Here is a 23,403-nt window from a genome sequence, read left to right on the forward strand (position 1 = left end):
TGTAAACCGACAGGGCGGCACAAGAAGCAGGATGGCGATGGCAGAAGCCACAAGGATTCTCCGATGGGCGGAAAATCACGTCTTAGCACTGTCAGCAGTGTTCATTCCGGGAGTGGACAACTGGGAAGCAGACTTCCTCAGTAGACGCGACCTACACCCGGGAGAGTGGGGACTTCATCCAGAAGTCTTCCAACTGTTGGTAAACCGTTGGGAAAGGCCACAGGTGGACATGATGGCGTCCCGCCTCAACAAAAAGCTAAAGAGATATTGCGCCAGGTCAAGGGACCCTCAGGCGATAGCTGTGGACGCTCTAGTGACACCGTGGGTGTACCAGTCGGTTTATGTGTTCCCTCCTCTGCCTCTCATACCAAAGGTACTGAGAATAATAAGAAGGCGAGGAGTAAGAACGATACTCGTGGTTCCGGATTGGCCAAGAAGAGCTTGGTACCCAGAACTTCAAGAAATGATATCAGAGGACCCATGGCCTCTACCGCTCAGACAGGATCTGCTACAGCAGGGGCCCTGTCTGTTCCAAGACTTACCGCGGCTGCGTTGACGGCATGGCGGTTGAATTCCGGATCCTAAAGGAAAAGGGCATTCCGGAGGAAGTAATTCCTACGCTGATAAAAGCTAGGAAAGAAGTAACCGCAAACCATTATCACCGTATTTGGCGAAAATATGTTGCGTGATGTGAGGCCAGGAAGGCCCCTACTGAGGAATTTCAGCTGGGTCGTTTTCTACACTTCCTACAGTCGGGAGTGACTATGGGCCTAAAATTGGGTTCCATTAAGGTCCAGATTTCGGCTCTGTCAATTTTCTTCCAGAAAGAACTTGCTTCACTGCCTGAAGTTCAGACATTTGTAAAGGGAGTGCTACATGTTCAGCCCCCTTTTGTGCCTCCTATGGCACCTTGGGATTTCAACGTGGTGTTGAGTTTCCTGAAATCACATTGGTTTGAGCCACTTAAAACTGTGGATTTGAAATATCTCACGTGGAAAAGTGGTAATGTTATTGGCCTTGGCTTCGGCCAGGCGTGTGTCAGAATTGGCGGCTTTGTCATGTAAAAGCCCTTATCTGATTTTCCATATGGATAGGGCAGAATTGAGGTCTCGTCCCCAGTTTCTCCCTAAGGTGGTATCAGCTTTTCACTTGAACCAACCTATTGTAGTGCCTGCGGCTACTAGGGACTTGGAAGATTCCAAGTTACTGGACGTAGTCAGGGCCTTGAAAATTTATGTTTCCAGGACGGCTGGAGTCAGGAAAACTGACTCGCTTTTTATCCTGTATGCACCCAACAAACTAGGTGCTCCTGCTTCTAAGCAGACTATTGCTCGCTGGATTTGTAGCACAATTCAGCTGGCGCATTCTGCGGCTGGATTGCCGCATCCTAAATCAGTAAAAGCCCATTCCACAAGGAAAGTGGGCTCATCTTGGGCGGCTGCCCGAGGGGTCTCGGCTTTACAAAATTGCCGAGCTGCAACTTGGTCAGGGGCAAACACGTTTGCTAAATTTTACAAATTTGATACCCTGGCTGAGGAGGACCTTGAGTTCTCTCATTCGGTGCTGCAGAGTCATCCGCACTCTCCCGCCCCTTTGGGAGCTTTGGTATAATCCCCATGGTCCTTACGGAGTTCCCAGCATCCACTAGGACGTCAGAGAAAATAAGATTTTACTCACCGGTAAATCTATTTCTCGTAGTCCGTAGTGGATGCTGGGCGCCCATCCCAAGTGCGGATTGTCTGCAATACTTGTATATAGTTATTGCCTAACTAAAGGGTTATTGTTGAGCCATCTGTTGAGAGGCTCAGTTATATTTCATACTGTTAACTGGGTATAGTATCACGAGTTATACGGTGTGATTGGTGTGGCTGGTATGAGTCTTACCCGGGATTCAAAATCCTTCCTTATCGTGTCAGCTCTTCCGGGCACAGTGTCCTAACTGAGGTCTGGAGGAGGGGCATAGAGGGAGGAGCCAGTGCACACCAGATAGTACCTAATCTTTCTTTTAGAGTGCCCAGTCTCCTGCGGAGCCCGTCTATTCCCCATGGTCCTTACAGAGTTCCCAGCATCCACTACGGACTACGAGAAATAGATTTACCGGTGAGTAAAATCTTATTATATTTTGCATTACTTCTGTAGTAGCATGTATGCAATTTAATATCAAAGAGTAATAAGAGGCCATGGTAAATGGTATGCAGTCATATTGATGACATTCAGAATGTTCTCAGCATAATGTCGGAATGGTCTGAATATCGACATACAGAATGTCAATATTCACAATGTCAGCACTAACATAGGTGCCAGTCCAATTAAGGGGGTAATTCAGACCTGATCACTAGGGTGCGATTTTTGCATCTCTGCGATCAGGTAGTCGCCGCCTACAGGGGGTGGGGGAATTCGCTGTGCAGGGGTGCGATCGCTCTCTATGTCAACATTTGACTATCCCTGTCACCCACAGCTGTGTGGCATATTGGAAACTTGGGTTTGGTTGTGATGGAGGGGGAAGGGCGGGGAACTATATTTTTGCACCACAAGTTCAACCACTGCCACATTGCACTTGGGATTGTATTCTAAGATTATTGAATGGATAAGATCTTGGCTGCAGGATAGAAATGGAGAGTTGTAGTAAATGGAGTGCATTCACAGAAGGGAAATGTTACCAGGGATCTGTACTTGGACCAGTGCTTTTTATTATCTTTATTGGTGACATTGCAAATGGTATTGAAGGGAAGGTATGCCTTTTTGCAGATGATACAAAGTTATGCAACAGGGTAGACACACCAGGAGGGGTATAACAAATGATTGAGGATCTAGGTAGACTAGAGCATTGGTTGTCAAACTCGGTCCTCAGGACCCCAAACAATTCACGTTTTCCAGGTCACCTCACAGGTGCTCAGGTGTATTCATTACTCACTGAGATAGTTTAAAAAATCCACAGGTGAAGCTAATTAGCTGTTTAGGGTCCTGAGGACTGAGTTTGAGAACCTATGGACCACCAGAGGAATGGTCAAGAGCATGGCAACTACAGTTTGCAAAATCATGCACTTGGGGGGTCATTCTGACCCGATCGCTCGCTGCAGTTTATCGCAGAGCAGCGGTCGGGTCGGAATTGCGCATGCACCGGCGCCACAGTGCGCCGGTGCATGCCGGACGGCCAAAGGCTGTCGTTCAGTAGCGATCGCCTCTGCCTGATTGACAGGCAGAGGCGGTCGCAGGGCGGAAGGGGACTGGACGGCGGCGTTAAGCCGCTGTTTAGGGGGCGCGGTCCGGCCAACACAGGCGTGGCCGGACCGTTGGGGGGGTGGGACGCTGCGGCCAGTGGCAGAGACGATCAACTGGCCGGGAGTTACTCCACAAATACAAAAGCATCGCTGCTGTGCGATGCTTTTGTATTTGTGCGGGGGGGGCGCACTGACATGCAGGGCGGACTAGCCCTGTGTTGGGCGTCCCCCCGCATATCAGGGAAGATGATCGTAGCTGTGCTAAATTTAACACAGCTACGATCAACTTGGAATGACACCCTTAAAGCCAGCTTGGTTGCATAGGAAGAAGAAAGAAAGAAAGAAAGAAAGAAAGAAAGAAAGAAAGAAAGAAAGAAAGAAAGAAAGAAAGAAAGAAAGAAAGAAAGAAAGAAAGAAAGAAAGAAAGACACTGTATAGGTCATTGGTATGACCTCATCTAGAATATTGTCAGAGTTGGTAGAGGCTAATAAAGTATTTAAACATGCATGAAATAGACATAAGGATAATCTTGCAAAGAACTAAAGATCAAATAGGTTTTGAGGAATCCATATACTTAAAAAAGGGGCAGACTAAACGGGTCAAGTGGTTTTTATCTGCTGTCAAATTCTATTAGAAATACACATACACAGTGTAACATTCAGCTAATAAAGATCACTTTATGTCCATTTGTAAATATATTACCTGAATGCTATAACTATGTATGCAGCGCTCATCTCTGTAACTGAGGATTACTATACATACATATTCTAAGTAGCAGTCTGTTTCCAACAGCAGTAAATGATCGAATTTGCCTGCACAAAGGTTTTATTCTCTAGAGAAATACACTTTTCATTATTTAATCTCATTTAGCATATTATTGTAGATTAGTACACGCAAAGACTAGTGCTTTCTAAGATTTATAATCTTGGAGTGGGCTTGGTGTACAAGGCAATAATTGGATGTCTAACTATAGAATTGTACAGTGTGCAAAAGTGTTTAAATGTGAGTCAGTTTGTGAGATATAATTTATTAGTAGTAGTAGTAGTAGTAGTAGTAGCAGTAGTAGTAGTAGTATAGTAGTAGTAGTAGTAGTAGTAGTAGTAGTAGTAGTAGTACCAAATTACAGATATTCTGTTGATGGATACCAGCCTGGCATAGGTGGTCATTCTGAGTTGTTCGATCGATAGCAGTTTTTAGTAGAGATGAGCGCCTGAAATTTTTCGGGTTTTGTGTTTTGGTTTTGGGTTCGGTTCCGCGGCCGTGTTTTGGGTTCGAACGCGTTTTGGCAAAACCTCACCGAATTATTTTTGTCGGATTCGGGTGTGTTTTGGATTCGGGTGTTTTTTTCAAAAAACCCTAAAAAACAGCTTAAATCATAGAATTTGGGGGTAATTTTGATCCCAAAGTATTATTAACCTCAAAAAACATAATTTACACTCATTTTCAGCCTATTCTGAACACATCACACCTCACAATATTATTTTTAGTCCTAAAATTTGCACCGAGGTCGCTGTGTGAGTAAGATAAGCGACCCTAGTGGCCGACACAAACACCGGGCCCATCTAGGAGTGGCACTGCAGTGTCACGCAGGATGTCCCTTCCAAAAAACCCTCCCCAAACAGCACATGACGCAAAGAAAAAAAGAGGCGCAATGAGGTAGCTGTGTGAGTAAGATTAGCGACCCTAGTGGCCGACACAAACACCGGGCCCATCTAGGAGTGGCACTGCAGTGTCACGCAGGATGGCCCTTCCAAAAAACCCTCCCCAAACAGCACATGACGCAAAGAAAAAAAGAGGCGCAATGAGGTAGCTGTGTGAGTAAGATTAGCGACCCTAGTGGCCGACACAAACACCGGGCCCATCTAGGAGTGGCACTGCAGTGTCACGCAGGATGGCCCTTCCAAAAAACCCTCCCCAAACAGCACATGACGCAAAGAAAAAAAGAGGCGCAATGAGGTAGCTGACTGTGTGAGTAAGATTAGCGACCCTAGTGGCCGACACAAACACCGGGCACATCTAGGAGTGGCACTGCAGTGTCACGCAGGATGTCCCTTCCAAAAAACCCTCCCCAAACAGCACATGACGCAAAGAAAAAAAGAGGCGCAATGAGGTAGCTGTGTGAGTAAGATTAGCGACCCTAGTGGCCGACACAAACACCGGGCCCATCTAGGAGTGGCACTGCAGTGTCACGCAGGATGTCCCTTCCAAAAAACCCTCCCCAATCAGCACATGATGCAAAGAAAAAGAAAAGAAAAAAGAGGTGCAAGATGGAATTATCCTTGGGCCCTCCCACCCACCCTTATGTTGTATAAACAAAACAGGACATGCACACTTTAACCAACCCATCATTTCAGTGACAGGGTCTGCCACACGACTGTGACTGATATGACGGGTTGGTTTGGACCCCCCCCAAAAAAGAAGCAATTAATCTCTCCTTGCACAAACTGGCTCTACAGAGGCAAGATGTCCACCTCATCTTCACCCTCCGATATATCACCGTGTACATCCCCCTCCTCACAGATTATCAATTCGTCCCCACTGGAATCCACCATCTCAGCTCCCTGTGTACTTTGTGGAGGCAATTGCTGCTGGTCAATGTCTCCGCGGAGGAATTGATTATAATTCATTTTAATGAACATCATCTTCTCCACATTTTCTGGATGTAACCTCGTACGCCGATTGCTGACAAGGTGAGCGGCGGCACTAAACACTCTTTCGGAGTACACACTTGTGGGAGGGCAACTTAGGTAGAATAAAGCCAGTTTGTGCAAGGGCCTCCAAATTGCCTCTTTTTCCTGCCAGTATAAGTACGGACTGTGTGACGTGCCTACTTGGATGCGGTCACTCATATAATCCTCCACCATTCTATCAATGTTGAGAGAATCATATGCAGTGACAGTAGACGACATGTCCGTAATCGTTGTCAGGTCCTTCAGTCCGGACCAGATGTCAGCATCAGCAGTCGCTCCAGACTGCCCTGCATCACCGCCAGCGGGTGGGCTCGGAATTCTGAGCCTTTTCCTCGCACCCCCAGTTGCGGGAGAATGTGAAGGAGGAGATGTTGACAGGTCGCGTTCCGCTTGACTTGACAATTTTGTCACCAGCAGGTCTTTCAACCCCAGCAGACCTGTGTCTGCCGGAAAGAGAGATCCAAGGTAGGCTTTAAATCTAGGATCGAGCACGGTGGCCAAAATGTAGTGCTCTGATTTCAACAGATTGACCACCCGTGAATCCTTGTTAAGCGAATTAAGGGCTGCATCCACAAGTCCCACATGCCTAGCGGAATCGCTCCGTGTTAGCTCCTTCTTCAATGCCTCCAGCTTCTTCTGCAAAAGCCTGATGAGGGGAATGACCTGACTCAGGCTGGCAGTGTCTGAACTGACTTCACGTGTGGCAAGTTCAAAGGGCATCAGAACCTTGCACAACGTTGAAATCATTCTCCACTGCACTTGAGACAGGTGCATTCCATCTCCTATATCGTGCTCAATTGTATAGGCTTGAATGGCCTTTTGCTGCTCCTCCAACCTCTGAAGCATATAGAGGGTTGAATTCCACCTCGTTACCACTTCTTGCTTCAGATGATGGCAGGGCAGGTTCAGTAGTTTTTGGTGGTGCTCCAGTCTTCTGTACGTGGTGCCTGTACGCCGAAAGTGTCCCGCAATTTTTCTGGCCACCGACAGCATCTCTTGCACGCCCCTGTCGTTTTTTAAAAAATTCTGCACCACCAAATTCAAGGTATGTGCAAAACATGGGACGTGCTGGAATTTGCCCATATTTAATGCACACACAATATTGCTGGCGTTGTCCGATGCCACAAATCCACAGGAGAGTCCAATTGGGGTAAGCCATTCCGCGATGATCTTCCTCAGTTGCCGTAAGAGGTTTTCAGCTGTGTGCGTATTCTGGAAAGCGGTGATACAAAGCGTAGCCTGCCTAGGAAAGAGTTGGCGTTTGCGAGATGCTGCTACTGGTGCCGCCGCTGCTGTTCTTGCGGCGGGAGTCCATACATCTACCCAGTGGGCTGTCACAGTCATATAGTCCTGACCCTGCCCTGCTCCACTTGTCCACATGTCCGTGGTTAAGTGGACATTGGGTACAACTGCATTTTTTAGGACACTGGTGAGTCTTTTTCTGACGTCCGTGTACATTCTCGGTATCGCCTGCCTAGAGAAGTGGAACCTAGATGGTATTTGGTAACGGGGGCACACTGCCTCAATAAATTGTCTAGTTCCCTGTGAACTAACGGCGGATACCGGACGCACGTCTAACACCAACATAGTTGTCAAGGACTCAGTTATCCGCTTTGCAGTAGGATGACTGCTGTGATATTTCATCTTCCTCGCAAAGGACTGTTGAACAGTCAATTGCTTACTGGAAGTAGTACAAGTGGGCTTACGACTTCCCCTCTGGGATGACCATCGACTCCCAGCGGCAACAACAGCAGCGCCAGCAGCAGTAGGCGTTACACGCAAGGATGCATCGGAGGAATCCCAGGCAGGAAAGGACTCGTCAGACTTGCCAGTGACATGGCCTGCAGGACTATTGGCATTCCTGGGGAAGGAGGAAATTGACACTGAGGGAGTTGGTGGGGTGGTTTGCGTGAGCTTGGTTACAAGAGGAAGGGATTTACTGGTCAGTGGACTGCTTCCGCTGTCACCCAAAGTTTTTGAACTTGTCACTGACTTATTATGAATGCGCTGCAGGTGACGTATAAGGGAGGATGTTCCGAGGTGGTTAACGTCCTTACCCCTACTTATTACAGCTTGACAAAGGGAACACACGGCTTGACACCTGTTGTCCGCATTTCTGGTGAAATACCTCCACACCGAAGAGCTGATTTTTTTGGTATTTTCACCTGGCATGTCAACGGCCATATTCCTCCCACGAACAACAGGTGTCTCCCCGGGTGCCTGACTTAAACAAACCACCTCACCATCAGAATCCTCCTGGTCAATTTCCTCCCCAGCGCCAGCAACACCCATATCCTCCTCATCCTGGTGTACTTCAACACTGACATCTTCAATCTGACTATCAGGAACTGGACTGCGGGTGCTCCTTCCAGCACTTGCAGGGGGCATGCAAATAGTGGAAGGCGCATGCTCTTCACGTCCAGTGTTGGGAAGGTCAGGCATCGCAAACGACACAATTGGACTCTCCTTGTGGATTTGGGATTTCAAAGAACGCACAGTTCTTTGCGGTGCTTTTGCCAGCTTGAGTCTTTTCAGTTTTCTAGCGAGAGGCTGAGTGCTTCCATCCTCATGTGAAGCTGAACCACTAGCCATGAACATAGGCCAGGGCCTCAGCCGTTCCTTGCCACTCCGTGTGGTAAATGGCATATTGGCAAGTTTACGCTTCTCCTCCGACAATTTTATTTTAGGTTTTGGAGTCCTTTTTTTTCTGATATTTGGTGTTTTGGATTTGACATGCTCTGTACTATGACATTGGGCATCGGCCTTGGCAGACGACGTTGCTGGCATTTCATCGTCTCGGCCATGACTAGTGGCAGCAGCTTCAGCACGAGGTGGAAGTGGATCTTGATCTTTCCCTAATTTTGGAACCTCAACTTTTTTGTTCTCCATATTTTATAGGCAGAACTAAAAGGCACCTCAGGTAAACAATGGAGATGGATGGATTGGATAGTTTACTAGTATACAATTATGGACGGACTGCCACGGTTAGGTGGTATAAAAAAACCACGGTTATTATTATAATAATAATACAATTATGGATGGACGGACTGCCTGCCGACTGCCGACACAGAGGTAGCCACAGCCGTGAACTACCGCACTGTACACTGGTTGATAAAGAGATAGTAGTATACTCGTAACAACTAGTATGACACTATGACGACGGTATAAAGAATGGAAAAAAAACCACGGTTAGGTGGTATATATTATAATAATAATACAATTATGGATGGACGGACTGCCTGCCGACTGCCGACACAGAGGTAGCCACAGCCGTGAACTACCGCACTGTACACTGGTTGATAAAGAGATAGTAGTATACTCGTAACAACTAGTATGACACTATGACGACGGTATAAAGAATGGGAAAAAAACCACGGTTAGGTGGTATATATTATAATAATAATACAATTATGGATGGACGGACTGCCTGCCGACTGCCGACACAGAGGTAGCCACAGCCGTGAACTACCGCACTGTACACTGGTTGATAAAGAGATAGTAGTATACTCGTAACAACTAGTATGACACTATGACGACGGTATAAAGAATGGAAAAAAAACCACGGTTAGGTGGTATATATTATAATAATAATACAATTATGGATGGACGGACTGCCTGCCGACTGCCGACACAGAGGTAGCCACAGCCGTGAACTACCGCACTGTACACTGGTTGATAAAGAGATAGTAGTATACTCGTAACAACTAGTATGACACTATGACGACGGTATAAAGAATGGAAAAAAAACCACGGTTAGGTGGTATATATTATAATAATAATACAATTATGGATGGACGGACTGCCTGCCGACTGCCGACACAGAGGTAGCCACAGCCGTGAACTACCGCACTGTACACTGGTTGATAAAGAGATAGTAGTATACTCGTAACAACTAGTATGACACTATGACGACGGTATAAAGAATGGAAAAAAAACCACGGTTAGGTGGTATATATTATAATAATAATACAATTATGGATGGACGGACTGCCTGCCGACTGCCGACACAGAGGTAGCCACAGCCGTGAACTACCGCACTGTACACTGGTTGATAAAGAGATAGTAGTATACTCGTAACAACTAGTATGACACTATGACGACGGTATAAAGAATGGAAAAAAAACCACGGTTAGGTGGTATATATTATAATAATAATACAATTATGGATGGACGGACTGCCTGCCGACTGCCGACACAGAGGTAGCCACAGCCGTGAACTACCGCACTGTACACTGGTTGATAAAGAGATAGTAGTATACTCGTAACAACTAGTATGACACTATGACGACGGTATAAAGAATGGAAAAAAAACCACGGTTAGGTGGTATATATTATAATAATAATACAATTATGGATGGACGGACTGCCTGCCGACTGCCGACACAGAGGTAGCCACAGCCGTGAACTACCGCACTGTACACTGGTTGATAAAGAGATAGTAGTATACTCGTAACAACTAGTATGACACTATGACGACGGTATAAAGAATGGAAAAAAAACCACGGTTAGGTGGTATATATTATAATAATAATACAATTATGGATGGACGGACTGCCTGCCGACTGCCGACACAGAGGTAGCCACAGCCGTGAACTACCGCACTGTACACTGGTTGATAAAGAGATAGTAGTATACTCGTAACAACTAGTATGACACTATGACGACGGTATAAAGAATGGAAAAAAAACCACGGTTAGGTGGTATATATTATAATAATAATACAATTATGGATGGACGGACTGCCTGCCGACTGCCGACACAGAGGTAGCCACAGCCGTGAACTACCGCACTGTACACTGGTTGATAAAGAGATAGTAGTATACTCGTAACAACTAGTATGACACTATGACGGTATAAAGAAAGAAAAAAAAATACCACGGTTAGGTGGTATATATTGTAATACAATTATGGATGGACGGACTGCCTGCCGAGTTCCGACTGCCGACACAGAGGTAGCCACAGCCGTGAACTACCGCACTGTACTGTGTCTGCTGCTAATATAGACTGGTTGATAAAGAGATAGTATACAATACATACAACAATGAATATACTACTATACTGGTGGTCAGGCACTGGTCACCACTAGTCACACTGGCAGTGGCACTCCTGCAGCAAAAGTGTGCACTGTTTAATTTTAAATTAATATAATATTATGTACTCCTGGGGGCTCCTGCTATAACAACCTGCAGTGCTCCCCAGTCTCCCCCACAATTATTATAAGCTTTGCCTTTTATACATTGATGTGCAGCACACTGGGCTGAGCTGAGTGCACACAGACTGAGTCACACTGTGTGACTGGCTGCTGCTGTGTATCGTTTTTTTTCAGGCAGAGAACGGATATAGCAGAGAACGGATATATATTAAAATAAATAAAAGTTAACTAACAACAACTGCACTGGTCACTGTGGTAAACTCTGTCTGACTCTGCACAATCTCTCTCTCTCTTCTAATCTAATTTCTAATGGAGAGGACGCCAGCCACGTCCTCTCCCTATCAATCTCAATGCACGTGTGAAAATGGCGGCGACGCGCGGCTCCTTATATAGAATCCGAGTCTCGCGAGAATCCGACAGCGTCATGATGACGTTCGGGCGCGCTCGGGTTAACCGAGCAAGGCGGGAGGATCCGAGTCTGCTCGGACCCGTGAAAAAAACATGAAGTTCGTGCGGGTTCGGTTTCAGAGAAACCGAACCCGCTCATCTCTAGTTTTTAGTAGCCGTGCAAACGCTATGCCGCCGCCCTCTGGGAGTGTATGTTAGCTTAGCAGAAGTGCGAACGAAAGGATCGCAGAGCGGCTACAAAATATTGTTGTGCAGTTTCAGAGTAGCTCCAGACCTACTCCTAGCTTGCAATCACTGCAGACTATTTAGTTCCTGTTTTGACGTCACAAACATGCCCTGCGTTCGCCCAGCCACGCCTGCGTTTTTCCTGGCACGCCTGCGTTTTTTCTAACACTCCCTGAAAACGGCCAGTTGACACCCAGTAACGCCCTCTTCCAGTCAATCACTCTTCGGCCAGCAGTGCGAATGAGATGCTTCGCTAGACCTTGTGTGAAACTACATCGTTCTTTGTAATAGTACGACATGCGTGCACATTGCGCAGCATATGCATGCGCAGAAGTGCCATTTTTTCCTGATCGTTGCGCAGCGAACGAAAGCAGCTAGCGAACAACTCGGAATGACCCCCATAGTCTTTTCCTGGATCCTGACTTTGCAGGGGGACACCCAACGTTCGTTGTCCCTCTCATGTTCGCTAAGGCGCCATTTGCTAAAATACGCAACATGCTCTGCATGAGGAGAAATGTAGGACTCAGATTCAGCACCAATGTGTTGGTGAGATGTAAAGATCCAATTCACAAAACTTTTAAATAATGCGGGAGCATAGCTTAGGCCAAAAGGGATCACAAGACATTCATGAGGCCCATCTTTTGTATTGAATGTGGTTTTCCATTTGCCCACAGGCTTAAGATATACAAATTTATAAGCACTGCGTACATCCAGTTTGGAGATTCTGGTCACCTTTAAGCAATTGGTCAGTTCAGAAATGAGAGGAAGGTGGAATACATTTATGATTGGAATGCCGTAAATGGAGGGACAATGCCATCCATCATTTTTTAAAACAACTCAGAAACTGGCAGCGAAAACGAAGCGTTATGGATAACTCCATGTTTAAGGTTAACTTTATCAGGGCCGTAACTTGGTGTGTGCGCGGAGTGTGCTCTGCACATAGCGCTGTAGGGTAGGAGGCGCTGTTGGGAGCACTTGTCAATTATGAATTATCTAATTTCTTTCACTTGCAGCTTCCCCCTTTTTGAAGCACAACATCTCCTGACCGCCCCTGTGTCCTACCCCCACCCCTTTTGTCACAAATACCTATATATACAACATTCATGGACTTGACTTTATAACTATTTGTTATTTAGTCACACTGTCCTTTATTACATTTTGGGATGCTGATGTGCCCGGGATTTGAACCCATTGCTTATGACATTGAAGTCAGGCACTCTATTCATTGAGCTATCTGTCCTTACATAGAAAGCTAGATAATTCCAAGCTGGAGAGTTTTAACTATTTGAAGCTTACTTTGTACTTTGTGAAGACGTGATCAGCGTTGTGGGGGTAGGCAGATCTATGTAGTGTGTGTTTGCATGGGATTGTATGGCTCTGCTTGATTATGGTGCTGGTTATTTTTGTACAGATAATTTCATAGTTATAAATTTCACAGTTTTTATGCAGGATCAAGTGGTTCGTTGGGTGGGGTATTTGGCTGGGATGCAACAGGTTGTGGGTTTGAGTCCTGGGTGTGGCAGTATATTGAAATGTGTTACTTACTGAGGTGTATTGTGTCTGAATAGTGGCAAGCTGTCGGATTGTGTGCATGAATATGGTATAAAAAGAATTTGTGTCATAATCTATTTACTTGCATTGTCCTGTAAATTTATGTGTATATGTCATGCCCATTTCCTGTGAGGTACACGCCTTATGTCCCTATTGGAATAATGGGAGGGTGAGGGGCGCCAATTCTATTTGTGGCATAGGGCACCAAAAAGTCTAGTTACGGCTCTGCCTTTAATATACTTAGACATGCCTTCTATTTCAGGAATACTTAGTGGATACACTCAGAGGTATCTTCCTAAGAACTAGACTGATTTTGCAGTCCTAGGTCTATGAGGTCTGTGCAGTTCCTCAGCACATAATAGAATGCTACAGAATATACTGTGGAGGTAAAGACACTGAAGTCAAGATATGTGTTAGCACTTTCTTAAGGCACTGATGAACACCAGGGCTGTTAAGAGCTGAGACGGGCCCAGATACTTTGGGGGCATGGCCAAATCTGGGAGGTGTGAAGTGGAGGGGCGATCTGTGCGTTTGCTACCACCTCTGCCCAAAAGCATTGGCCACTGTATAGCAGTGCAGCATCAGGCAGTGGGAGAGAGAAGGCACATCAGGCAGCCTCCCGGGACCCTCTGCAGCCTGTGACCAGGGCTGGGGAGACTTCCCCGTGTACTGGGCTCGGAAGAGCAGCAGCAGCAGCAGTCTCTTCTCTCTCTCCCTGCCAGACGTGCCACTGTCTCTACACTGCTATACAGTGGCAGCAGTAGTGGGGTATCCACAGACGAGTAGCTGACCTGAGCCCCAGTGGGTCCCTTCAACTTGTCAGGGACCGGCAAGTAGTACCTGCTCCACACCCCTCTCGGCGCCTCCTGACGAGGACATGCGGAGTCCCAAGTTAAGATCTGTCTGCTCTTCCAATTCAGGACAGGGGTATGAAGATGGGTTTACCCTGTGAGGGGGGGGGGGAGTTATGGCTTTGGATATTACAAGGAAGACAATTTTCTCCAGATGAAGAGCCTTTACTTGCGTGGTAATCGGTTAGGTTTTCAACAGAATAGAGTCACATTACCAAATAGGCAGAGTAGGCACCAGCCTATGGGCCCCAAGCCTTTTATGGGCCCTGCGACAACGGTTCAAAATAATATGGATTTGATCTTGAAAGAAAATGACAATAAAGCTTACTTAAATGTAATGTTCCTATAAACAACTTAAAGTACATATACCAAAGACATCAGATTCACATCACAGCTTCTATATTGTAGACTGTTGGTTGGTAAAATTAAAAACATATTAGGAGATAGTTTGCAAGGGGGCCCCGAGTTTTCGACTGCCATGCGGCATTTACAGGGTTTAATCCGGCGCTGATTACAGGTACAGATAAGATTCAGACCTGTTAACAAGCTTTTAGGACGCAGTGCAATAATCATGTTAATGCTTTAGCTTACTCAGATGGCCGAGGGCTCTGAGCATCGAGAATGATGGTCACGATGGTGGTCTGATGCTGTGTATTTGGACACAGCACTTGGATATGCAACACATGCAAGAGGCATCGTTATCCTGCTCCATTAGCATATTAGTTGTACAGTATTGCACAACTGCTCCCCTGCAGCTGTGCAATACTGTACATCTTGGAATCAGGCCAATTATGCAGTATCTTCATGGTACTGTACCTGTAATAATGTTTTGGTAAGTGTGGTTTATATGTTTTTTTATTATTATTATTATTATTATTATTATCCTTTATTTATATGGCGCCACAAGGGTTTCGCAGCGCCCAATTACAGAGCACATAATCAAATAATCAAAACAGGAAAACAGCAACTTATTGTACAGTTGAAGACAATATAGGACAAGTACAGGGTAAATAAACATAGCTACATCAGCAGATAACACGGAAATAAGTATCAGGTGGCAGAATACTGCTGGATTTGGTGCAGTTGAAGATTATTAAAGTAAGAGAAAGGATAAGCACACGAGGGTAGAAGGCCCTGCTCGTGAGAGCTTACATTCTAAAGGGGAGGGGTAGACAGACAGGGGTGACACAGACGGGGTATATAGAGAGCTGTTTAAAACAAGACAGATCATGGGAGCTTGCCAGACATTAAAAAACATTGAAAATAACTACATATTGCATACTTACCGACTTTGTATTTCTCCTCTCCTTGGAGAAGCCCGGAGAGGAGACGCTGCAGGTTTCTTCGGGGGGCGGGGCCGGACTGTGACATCACTAAGCCCCACCCCCGCATCGGGAAATGCCGCGATTCTCGGGTCCGCGGGAAGGGGGCGGGGCTAAAACGACACGATTTGCGTCATTTTAACCCCTTCTTCACCCGACGGAACCGCGAATGCGGGAGGTTATCTCTCGATCCTGCCCGCATCACTAGGGTGTGAGTAGGATGCGGGAGACCTGCCCACTCTTCCGGGGGTGCGGGGGGCTACCCCAAAAAACGTGAGCCTCCCGCAGCTTCCGGGAGAGTAGGTAAGTATGACATACTGTAACATGAGGTAAAATTCAACAATTTTTTTTTTTTATATATATATTGTAGTCAGCTGTATGGAAGTTCACAGAATTGTTTTCCCAACTTCCTTTGCATCTACTACTGTATACAGTACTATACTTTCCAGAAGGTGCAACAGCACCTTTCAGCCACAACATGGTGCAACCAGACCAGTAACTATTTGTTATAAACGTTGGGGGTCATTCTGAGTTGATCGCTCGCTCGCAGTTTTTAGCAGCCGTGCAAACACTATGCCGCCGCCCACTGGGGAGTGTATTTTAGCTTAGCAGAAGTGCGAATGCATGTGCAGCCGAGCTCTGCAAAACCAGTTTGTGCAGTTTCAGAGTAACTCCGAACCTACTCAGCGCTTGCGATCACTTCAGCCTATTCGTGTCCGGATTTGACGTCATACGCCCAGGCACGCCTGCATTTTTTCAGACACGCCTTCGTTTTTGCAAACACTCCCTGAAAACGGTCAGTTGACACCCAGTAATGCCCCCTTCCTGTCAATCTTCTTGCGGCTGTCAGTGTGAAAGAAAACTTTGCTAGAACCTGTGCACAACCACAAAGAGCTTTGTACCCGTATGTAACCCTCCTTTATATCTGATAAGGTTACCCAATCTACAAATGTGCCTCCACCCAAGCTATTGCTTTACCAACAGGCTGCCTGGGTTGCCTGATATTATATATATAGATAAATATATATCAGTAAATCACAAATTTACTCATGTACCTGTTCTTCTTTTCAGCTCCTCATTCAACGTCCAACAGATAGTAAGTGGTAAGTATTATAATTTTAATAACATTTTAATAATCCCTATACATATATAAATATAATGCACACAATATGTATAGTATTCCCTAGCTACCCCACACTCCTATACAGTTCAATTGCATGCAATACACAAAAAAATATATGGTTATAATCTCACTAAAAGGAGTGACCCGGGTACTCTGTAAAAATATAGACATGCGCAAGTTGGGGCCCATAAATACCTGTGCATATTAACAATACTAGACTTTAAGATATCAGTCTTTCAATTCAGGTCTCTTTTATCCCCCAATCTTGGGTAGTAACAAAGTCTTATATGTGGAAGTAAAGTCTTTATAGTTGACTACATTAAAGTTAACTCTCTTTCCTTACTTTGTTGCAAATACTCTGCTGCTGGCCAACTTTAGCAGAGTGTACAAATAGAAGAAACAATGTATCTCCTCTGTGTCTTATGAATCACTGTGCTGGCTTTAGAAATAAATAGTATCAGGCTTGTTGCATCCAGATAAATTAATTCAGTAGCTTACAGTCTTTGAATATATAGAATATACTTTAATGTCTATCTCTTTCCCACTGTTCAATACCGTCTATAAATCTTAGTGGTTTCAATGTTCTTTTCTTCTCTTTCACTCTAATATCCTAAGTTTTATTCAACTATATAGGCAGTTTCATCTCCTGTGTGTATATAAATATACACAATTATGATCTCCATTGCTGTAATGATTAACGTAACTGTCCTTCCTTGTCTTCTTCCTTCAATTTACTTACAGACAGTTAAAGTAATTTACTGTATATTCTACTTCCCTGGTTATGAGGGAATACAATTTTACAGAGTAGAATGAATACTGCAATAGATAGTCACTATTTCCTTCCCGTATTTTAGTTAAAGTCTCTTGCCAAAACCACTTTACTTCAGTACATATGCATATTTCCTTTTTAGTAATAACTCCCTGCAGCTATTAGGACATGCTGTGTGATCTGGTTCCAGTACCTGCTGATAGGGCTGTCCTAGACTATTGGCTAGTCTTGAAAATATATATAATTGGGAGGCAAATTAGTTCTTCTCTCCGTCTATAATGGCTTAACTGTACTTGGAATGTTTACTATAGCCAAGTGTCATTTCTGCCTATGGTGTAAAGTGCAGTAAATAAATTATGTCACTTACACCTCCTTATAGCAGCTGCAGCAGATGAGTGCTCCCCCGACTCTTCCCTGACGTTCTTTGATAGGCCTCTGGACTGCCTTGTGTCTTGTGCAGGCGGCGCCTCTGACTGTGCCTCCCTGCTTCTAAGGCAAAGATCCTCCCTGTGCATCTGACTGGCTCCCTTCTGTTACCATGGAGCCGCGTCCTCTCCCAGCTATGGCTTCCGCTCCCGGAGCTTACTACGGCTCAGCTGGAGCCTCTCTGGCTATCTCTCCGTGTCGCTCAGCTCCTATCAGCTGCCTTCACTGTGGCGCCGCACACTCGTATGCCCGGAGCTTTGCTAGCCGCCTTCCACTGTCTGCCAGCGGCGTTTCTACCTTCTCCTCCACCGCCCCCCTTCGGGAACGGGTAAGCCTGGTGCTGGTGCAGCTACTCGGTCTCCAGTAACGCCGCTGTATATTTACAGCATACAACTCTTGGCGGCAGCGCTCTGGAAGACCAAGTGCCCACACTGACCAGGGGAACAGCAGTCTGCCCTCTGCTAGCGGGAGCGCCTATTTATATCTTTTAAACTACCCGCTCGCGGACTCCCTCTCTGCACCCGACACTATTTACCGGCTCGTGGACCCCTTTCACCATATGTCTTCCTATACTACCGGCACGCGCGGGTCTCGCTCCTTTGCACACGGCCCCCCTTCTCTCTGCACACGGCCCTATTTACCGGCACGGGGACCTCTTTATTACATTGGCAACAGCATTAGCTTATTGCGCCCTCCCTCTCTTTATTTTTATGTACACACACAACAACAACAAAAATACATATTCCTTCCTTTCTAATATATCACAAGTAAATATATTCATATACATTGATTAGAAATTCATATGTACATTTACACTATTTATTAACCTAATACTAGGCTACATACTCTCCCCCTGGTGATCCAGTATAAGTTATTAGCTGGGTCACCACCATCAATATATATATATATATATATATATATATATATATATATATATATATATATATATCTTGAAATCTCCCTTTCTCAAATTTTACGGAGTAGTCCTTAAAAGTATGGCCACATTGATACAGTACTCATATGTGTAGCCCTGGGTATTGTACTTGGTATTCCTAATTGGTCGTATGTAAGTATAGCAGGAGGACGACACACCCTTTTTTGCCTATTCCATACCTGCTCCTCCTCTATCTCACTATAAGGATGTGAAACTTTATCAGAGCTATCTGACACTCTTTGATTTTCAGTATTGCAATATTCCAGATTTTCTTCCCAGGGATTATCATTATTTAATTCTTGGATTCTACCTTCCACATGTTCTAGGGGATCCTCATTAACATGCTTATCAGTAAATTTATCAAAGCTCAAAGACTCATCTTTATAATAATACCCTTGTATCTCCAGCTCATCATCTAGCTCATCCACAATACTCAATTCATTATGTGTTGCATTTTTATTTTCTGCTCTTTCATCAGTTGTTCTAGTAATGTTGCTTAATTCAAGCCCTTCTAACCGTACTTCTTTCCCTATAGGCAATAGATGCTGCCTATGATATGTTAGTATCCTGTCTTCTCCTGCTTCAGGCTTGACCTTATATACAGGTAAGTTTGAAAGTTTCTCAATAATCACAAAAGGATTTTCCCTCCATCTGTTTGCAATTTTAAACTTTCTAGGTGCCCCTAGATGTCTTATTAAAACTCGATCCCCTGGAACTAACTCTTGGTCACGTACTCTCCTGTCATATCTGGTCTTATTTTTTAATCCCAATTTCCTGGCTGCACATTCAGCAATATCATATGCCTCCTGCAATTCTTCCCTCAACTTCTTTATATATTTTATGTGAGATATAGCAGGTTTGTCACTAGTGGATATCCCCATACATACATCTATAGGAAGCCTGGCTTCACGACCAAACATTAAGTAATAGGGGGAATACCCTGTTGCTTCATTTTGGGTACAATTATATGCATGTACTAATCGGTCAATATGTCTTTTCCAATACCTTTTATCAAAAGGATTTAATGTTCCCAACATATTCAACAGAGTTCTGTTGAACCTTTCAGGTTGGGGGTCACCTTGTGGATGATATGGGGTTGTCCTAGATTTAGTTATCCCGCAGATTATACAAAGCTCTTTTATTAGTTTACTTTCAAATTCTCTACCTTGGTCAGAGTGAAGTCTATTTGGTAAACCATAGTGGACAAAAAATTTGGTCCATAATGTGTTTGCCACCGTCAATGCCTTTTGATTTGGTGTAACATATGCTTGGGCATATCTGGTGAAATGATCAGTTATCACTAATATGGAGCATTTCTTTCCTGGTTCTACTTCTAATGACAAAAAATCCATGCATACCAAATCCATAGGCCCACTACTTTTAAAATTTACCAAAGGGGCATTTTGTCTAGTTACTGTTTTACGAATTACACAATTTCCACAATTTCTGCAATAGTCCCCTACTTCTTCCCTCATCCCTGGCCAATAAAACCTATCAGAAATTAACTTAATGGTTTTATCATATCCTAGATGGCCATGTTCATTATGCAAAGCTTTCATTACTGTAGTCCTATGCTTTGAAGGCAGTACCAACTGTCGTTTTTCCTTTTCCCCTGGTTCTTTGAATATACGATATAATATTCCATTTTCTAGGAATAATTTGTTCTTTTGTCTTTCCAATAACTTAGCTCCCTTTGAAACAGAGGGTGAATTAACATTCCAATTTTGTTTCAATTTTTCTATTGCATCTTTTATATCCGGATCTTGACTTTGATCAGTCCGTATCTGGCCTCTCCTAAGTTTTAAAAAAAGGGGGGGACCTGGATTGCACATCCTATTACCAAAGATATCAAGAGGTGCTATCATGCTGAGGCTTCTAATACTATGTTGGGGGAAGAGAGATGCAGATGCACACTCTTTGCACTAAGAACACTGATAATAAGAAAAATAAACCCTCACAATTAACATGGGGTATAATTGAAGTTCTTAGCACACATTTGCGCAAATATGCGGGCCCATGTACCGCGGCCAGGTGACTTCATCACATGGGTCCCTAACATCCCTAATATTATCACATTCTATAAATTTATACAGGACTTACCTCTAAATAGGGCCTTATCAATGTGTGATCTGAAATGCAGGAACCCAGCTAATTAAAACACCTGAGGGTGAATGGGAGGAGTGCCAATCCAGAGGAAGGAAGCCTTGCCTTCCAGTGTACAATATATACACAAATATAGTGGAAAAAAGGGGGGGACCTGGATTGCACATCCTATTACCAAAGATATCAAGAGGTGCTATCATGCTGAGGCTTCTAATACTATGTTGGGGGAAGAGAGATGCAGATGCACACTCTTTGCACTAAGAACACTGATAATAAGAAAAATAAACCCTCACAATTAACATGGGGTATAATTGAAGTTCTTAGCACACATTTGCGCAAATATGCGGGCCCATGTACCGCGGCCAGGTGACTTCATCACATGGGTCCCTAACATCCCTAATATTATCACATTCTATAAATTTATACAGGACTTACCTCTAAATAGGGCCTTATCAATGTGTGATCTGAAATGCAGGAACCCAGCTAATTAAAACACCTGAGGGTGAATGGGAGGAGTGCCAATCCAGAGGAAGGAAGCCTTGCCTTCCAGTGTACAATATATACACAAATATAGTGGAAAAAAGGGGGGGACCTGGATTGCACATCCTATTACCAAAGATATCAAGAGGTGCTATCATGCTGAGGCTTCTAATACTATGTTGGGGGAAGAGAGATGCAGATGCACACTCTTTGCACTAAGAACACTGATAATAAGAAAAATAAACCCTCACAATTAACATGGGGTATAATTGAAGTTCTTAGCACACATTTGCGCAAATATGCGGGCCCATGTACCGCGGCCAGGTGACTTCATCACATGGGTCCCTAACATCCCTAATATTTATAGAATGTGATAATATTAGGGATGTTAGGGACCCATGTGATGAAGTCACCTGGCCGCGGTACATGGGCCCGCATATTTGCGCAAATGTGTGCTAAGAACTTCAATTATACCCCATGTTAATTGTGAGGGTTTATTTTTCTTATTATCAGTGTTCTTAGTGCAAAGAGTGTGCATCTGCATCTCTCTTCCCCCAACTCTCCTAAGTTTTGGCAACCCTTCTAATTCTAAATTACTTAGCCAACAATACGATAATGGAAGAGCTTTAGAAGTGGCCCCTAAAGAGCTCAACATTTCTCCTGGCATCATTTCTCCAATTTGTATTCGATGACATATCCCTTTCACATCTCCCATGGGCACTTCAATCCATTCTTCCTCACTGCTATTGTTTTCTTGATTTGGGATCCTGGATAACAAGTCAGCATCGATGTTATTAATTCCGGGTCTATATTTTAAAGAAAAATCATACAGGGACAATGCTGCAAGCCATCTATGTCCGGTAGCATCGAGTTTTGCTGTTGTTTGTATATACGTTAAGGGGTTATTGTCAGTGTGTACCTCAAAGGGTACACCGTACAAATAGTCATGAAATTTCTCCACCACACACCACTTTAAAGCTAAAAATTCTAATTTGTGTGTGGGATAATTTCTTTCACTAATGGACAAGCCCCTGCTAGTAAAAGACACTGGTCTCAGTTCACCTTGTTGCTTCTGATATAATACCCCTCCTATTCCTCCTTGTGAAGCATCGGTATGAAGCACATATGGGATGGTCGGGTCAGCATAAGCTAAAACTGGGGCATCAGTTAATTTCCCTTTTAGAGTCTGAAATGCTAATTCACATTCACAGCTCCATCTACCCCCAAAAAGTTCATTTGGTTTGTACAAGTGTTTAGAACTAGGTTGAATTGTCTTCCTTCTATTAGTTGAAGGATAACCTTTGGTTAAATCAGTGAGGGGCTTTGAAATTTTAGAATAATTCGGAACGAATCTATGGTAATAACCGCAAAACCCCAGAAAAGATCTGAGTTCCTTTAATTTAGTGGGACGTGGCCAATTTTTTACAGCGTCTACCTTTGCAGGATCGGTTGACACTCCTTCTCTGCTTACTATATGTCCCAGGTATTTAACTGAAGACCTGCACAACTGGCATTTATCCATTGATAACTTCAGTCCTCCCTCTATCAGTCTATCCAATACTTTTAAAAGACGGGTATTATGTTCAGACAGAGATTTCCCAAAGACAATAATGTCGTCCAGGTAAACAATAACTTCTCTATAGTTCATGTCTCCAACAATTCGTTCCATAGTCCTTTGAAATGTTGCCGGGGCTCCCTTTATACCCTGTGGCATTTTTAGGAACTCAAAAAATCCTAATGGGCAGATGAATGCAGTTTTTTCTCTATCCTCAGGACGCATAGGAATTTGATAGAATCCATTCCTTAGGTCTAACACAGAGAACCACAGACTCCCTTGTAAACAATCTAATGCCTCATCAATTCTAGGAACTGTATATTGGTCTGATGCTGTTCGGGAATTTAATGTCCTATAATCTACACACATACGAATTTTTCCATTTTTCTTCCTTGCAATTACAATCGGGGAAGCGTATGGACTACGGGACTCTATGATGATTTGGTTCTCCAGTAATCCCTTCAAATGTAACCTAATGTCTTCAAAATCTGCAGGTGCTATCCTACGGGAGCGTTCTCTAAAAGGACTGGTATCATTTAATTTTATACCATGTTCTACCCCCTTTGCCTCTCCTAAATCCCACTCTCCAGTTG

This window comes from Pseudophryne corroboree, chromosome 2 (genome assembly GCF_028390025.1).
Source record: "Pseudophryne corroboree isolate aPseCor3 chromosome 2, aPseCor3.hap2, whole genome shotgun sequence".
In the NCBI taxonomy this organism is placed as follows: Eukaryota; Metazoa; Chordata; class Amphibia; order Anura; family Myobatrachidae; genus Pseudophryne; species Pseudophryne corroboree.